The 4,654-nt window shown below is 31.8% G+C and overlaps 1 protein-coding gene across 1 annotated transcript in view; it reads left to right on the top strand.

Moving 5' to 3' along the window:
* LOC118195903 (trypsin-1-like) overlaps positions 1-4,654 on the top strand; it is a 122,856-nt gene that overhangs the window by 25,033 nt on the left and 93,169 nt on the right. The window lies entirely within an intron of this gene.

Below are 4,654 nucleotides of genomic sequence, written 5' to 3'. Positions count from 1 at the left end.
CTAGATAGAATACATAAGCTTGTAGGAACATTAGGTAAATTGGAAGCAAGATTTATGAAAAATTAGCAACGCCTTCGCCGAGAATCAAACCTCGGACTTCTAGAATACACGCAGCGTGCAGACCACCACACCACGAAGGCATGCCAAAAAGGCGGGAGAAATACCTTATATACTCCCTCTTTTAAAGGGCGACTGGGGTTTTAGGGGACCCAATCGCCAAGTCCTGGGTATGGAGATTCATCATCCACCACCCTTTTAATTCGGGCGCCACTGTATTGACATTAGGTAACAGGAGTCATGAAAAATTAGCAACGCCTTCACCGGGAATCGAACCGCGGACGTCTGCAATACGCGCCCAGGGAGCAGACCACCACACCACGAAGGCTTGCCAGGAAGGTAAGAGAAATACCTTATAATCTCATATCGTATTTGTTAATTAAAAAATAAATAAAAACCTTACATAGACCATATTAATAAGTTAATATAATAGAAGCAAATTATTAATGGAATGAATTAATATATATTCCACAGTAAGAGTAAACATGTAATGCCCTCTTAAACCTGCCTGCTAATGCGCACTAAGTTAATGCAGAAAGTATTTGCTTTTATGCAATTTTTCGATTTAATTTGCTCGCATGATGTTTCAATAAAACCTCCCAAACCGCTTAATCTTAAACTGCTTGTGTTTGGAACCCGGATTTGAACCTAGGTAGAATGATTAAGCGACTTTACCCCTCAAACGTAGATAAGCTTTTAAATATTAGAATTTACCAAGCTATCCTAAAATTTATTAGTATAAATAATAAAAGATCGGAATATCTTGCAAAAAATTAGAATTTCAGGTTTTTGTCAAGAGATAGTGCTAACCGTCTATATTTACTGTCAACACAAATCAATGTTAGCAACGTTTCCTCGGACGATATCTCTGATAAGTCTGTCAAACATTGAAGGTTTCAAATTAAAGAGAAGCAGATAACATGCAAGGTGACATGAATGGCGCTTGATATCAATATTTTAAACATATTATGTAGGTAGTACATGCCAAGAGGGTGCTTTAAAGTTTGATTTATTTTTGTCTTATAGATGAGTAAGAGGTGTGCTTAGTTTTGTTTTCATGTTGTTACGATTCTCCAATGACTGTGCAATAAATTTATGAGTCAAAAAGATCATACTAATTTAAAACTATTGCTGTATCACGAAAATTGCCTTAGTAGCAACAGTTTCTGTAGCAGAGTGATTAAAGAGAAGAAGCTGTATGTTAGTTTCTCCAAGATTACTTGTTCTCGTTTTCACTTATTCTTCAGTCATCTCAATAATTTACTAAACAAAAAATGCTTAAATGACGATAAAAATGGTTAGCTATTAAAAAGAGGTTACATACTTACACGCTAGTATAAATTGGTGTTCATTTGCAACAAATCATATTAACAAACTTGGAAAAGTTGTGGATGTTTAATTTCTGCAAAGTAAAGCCTCAATTCCTGTCACTGAAGAAGTTTTCATGGAAGAATAGAAATACATTTTCATGGAAGTATAGGGTAGTCAGCGTTTACGTTTTCATAGAAGTACTGTAACATTTCCCACATACGTTACAGTACTCGGTTATTAGTACTCGGTAATTAAGTTATTTAAGTTGTTCGAAAACTATGTGCTGAATAATTAATTAAAAGCTATTAATAGTCTAATATTTTTATTATCAATTATTCCCTCTGCCCCATAATAACAATAGTAGCAGGTAATGAAGTTAATTTGACCCATAATAATAGCAGCAAAAGAAAACAAATATAGAACTCGAGTTATTATCAAAAAATAGATTAAATTAAACAAAAAATCTTTATTTGAGTGTTCAAATAGTTTCTGGATTTTTCAATAATTTCGTTACTGTCTTTTTAACTTGTAAGTAAGGTCCCTTGGATGCGAAGCTTTACTTCCCCCATATGCGTAAGCATAAAATTATTCGACCATTCCTTCCAGCATAACTTGTTAAAAGTAACAGAAACGTATTACCCAGCATTTCGGGAGAAATATTATCAAAGGCTATGTTTGCTGCTTCAGTGGTGAAGCGGCATATGTCTACGTTTTTCTCCATAATCTTTGTATTTGCGTCTACAATTTTGTTTTTTCAAAGAATCAGCATTAACATAAGATTCACTTTGGCAATTATTTTCAGAATCACATTTCCAAATTATTGATATAGCCATTCTGTGGCATTTAAATAGTTTTGCAGCGAACGTAATTGCATCTTTCTGTAACTTCTTGTTTTCTTTTGACGTATCAAGAACTAGACAATCGCAGCTCGATCAAATAAGAAAATAGCTATGTATTTCCTTGTTTTCTCATAAAATTATAATTTAGGATGTAATATGATGAAGATGTATATATCACATTCCAAAAAAACCTCTTTACCTTTATAAGGAAAACATTAAATTTGGAAAAATCGGAATCTATTGTCCATATCTATTTTTCACCCTTGCTTTATATGCATAAGATGTTAAGTTACCTGAAGTAATTTATCTTAACTGACCGCAATCAAAAGCATAAAAATTTTGCACATTTAAAAATTAAAATTTTAATAATGTACTTAAATAGTCATGATCAAGTTCTGGATCACGCCCTTCTTTGTAATTAAGTCGGAAAATCATTAGTACTGAATCCATTAGGCGTTCAGAAGGTATCACTTTTACATAAAAACTCCCTTTTGCGTAAGTATACTTTGAAATACATTTTGAAATCCAAAATCGTCATTATGAAAATCCGAATATTTTAGAACAGCCGCAATATTACAGTACCATTTCTTCTGCGCTTCATTACATTTCTTTATCTATCTACGTATTTACTTCCTAACAAGGTTTTAAAAAATTTAAAATAAGTAGTTTTAATGAGTAACTATAAGTTTTACACTAATTATGAATTAAGATTTTCTGCACTGATTTATTTAATGTTCTGATAAAAATAAAAAGATACAGGATATGGCGGCAATCAGAAAGTAAAGTCAGCTGGAGCCCAATTAAAGATCAAAGCCCAGCTCAAGTACTTCTCAATTTTTCAACAAAAACGTAATACCAGTCCAAGCGCGCAGGAGTCCGAAGTAAGGTGAGCTACAGTACGTTGCTGAATAACTGAACAGGAATACAAGCATTATTGATGCAACATTTATCTTAGCAGTCAGTTAAACTGACAGACACATTAGTAGTTACAAAAAGCATGTAACAGTTTCTTTCGGACGAGCAAAATATGCTAAAAAACTTGAGCAACTGAGAAGCCATTCCTGCATTGTGAAATGATGTAGGAAGAGAAATATTTATGAACTTCAGCTATGCGGTTAAGAATGCTTTAAATTAGTCATAATGAATGAATAAAGCAACAGCGAAGTATATTGTTCAAAACCACTTTTTATCCTCGGTGTTCTATGAATTATTATCATTAATCTTATATCTCTTTTTTTATAACAGTTCATTTTTAAGATGCCTTTGTTTAGTGTAATTTATTATTTCTCTAAATATAATATATATATATATATATATATTAATTTATAAATATTTTCATTTTTTTTATATTTAATTTAATTTTAACTCTTATTTATACATTTTTATTAATACTTTACGAACCATATTTACTCTCATATTTCTCCTGCTCTCTAACTTTCCCTAGTGTTTCAGCGTGTGATGTCAGAAACTTGTGATTTATGAAGTATTTTACATAAATAAAAAGAATATTATTGAAAATGATAGATCCTTATAAATAAAAATATAATGATGTTAGTGTGTCTTTAGGAGTGCTTTTTAAAGTGCTATGTTTATAAGCAAAGCCGTCTCTTCAGAAATATTATACACCGCGTATTTTTTCGTCTCAGTTTACAAGCGGTAAAATTAGTAGGAAAGGGGGAGCAATTATGTAATAAATACAAAATTTATTTTTCTTCCCTGTTGCACAGGACTTTCTATACGTATTTCGTAGTTTGAAAATTAAGGGTCTATGGTAATTGTTTTAAATTTAGCCGTTCAAATGAGGGCTTCCTGTTTTTCCTGTCTTTAACAGCAGTATTTTTCAGGCAATGTTTAAATAATCTTATTACTTAACATTCCTTTACAGATAGAAGAAAGACCGTTATATTAAAGTTATAAAAGTTTTCTCCGTTTAATTTGGTATATTAATTCAGTCATTTCTATTAAATATCAAAATAAGAAAGCGGTAAGTGTTTTCTTGACTGATATTACCTCTAAGTTTAGGTCTTTTTAGGCCAAGGTTAGGTCATCTACTGCGTCCAGGGCAGACATGGTATGCAGGGTGGGCAGTTATTTACGGATACATAGAAGGATATATAGTGCATGTGAGTTCTTAAAAGCGCGTTAACATTTCTGTTCTTCATAAAGCTGTCAACATTAAATTCTCACTCCCAGAAATATATTGCTCTAGATGTTAAGGTGCACATTTGTGTTACATATGCATTCTTTAAATAGCTGCAAGAAATTATACAGCTATTTATTACGACCTCAAATGCGTTTATAATGTCTTTAAAATTTTAACTTAAGACCTCTAGCTTTCTTTTGCATTTCAAATCATAAATTGTAATTCCAATCAAGCATAACATTAGTAGCAATTACGCAATTTTCATTCTAAACAGAATTCAAAAACTAAGAATTTTATTAAAGTT

The sequence above is a fragment of the Stegodyphus dumicola genome, chromosome X1 (assembly GCF_044657685.1).
Source record: "Stegodyphus dumicola isolate Sdum_Otavi_A_Nest chromosome X1, ASM4465768v1".
NCBI classification, from domain to species: Eukaryota; Metazoa; Arthropoda; class Arachnida; order Araneae; family Eresidae; genus Stegodyphus; species Stegodyphus dumicola.
Note: the sequence above shows the minus strand (reverse complement) of the source record. Positions and strands in the feature narration are given on the sequence as shown.